Source organism: Gavialis gangeticus, unplaced genomic scaffold (genome assembly GCF_001723915.1).
Source record: "Gavialis gangeticus isolate Ggan-Ray unplaced genomic scaffold, GavGan_comp1, whole genome shotgun sequence".
NCBI lineage: Eukaryota > Metazoa > Chordata > Crocodylia > Gavialidae > Gavialis > Gavialis gangeticus.
Window position 1 is genome coordinate 687,131 of NW_017728960.1, and position 355 is coordinate 687,485.

A 355-nucleotide genomic window follows, 5' to 3' on the forward strand; every position below is an offset into this window, starting at 1 on the left:
GGTCTAGGCAAGACACAGACGCACATGCGGGCACACACGTGCACACGGTCGGGCACACGCACCGATGCACGCACATGCATACACGCACACACCCATGGACACATGCAGACTCAGAAGTTTAGGGCTGGAAGGGACCTCGTGAGAGCAGGTACACGCACGCACAGACATGCACACGCTCACACACACAGACATGCACGCTCACACGCGGACAGGCATGCACACTCGCACTGACACCCGCAGGCCCACGTGCGCGCACAGGCAGGTGCCCGGCCGGGGCCGGGGCCGGGGCCGGGGCGCTGCCTGCCGGGCTGACGGATCCTCCCTCTCTCTCCCCCGCCCGCAGGCCCCGCAGCGC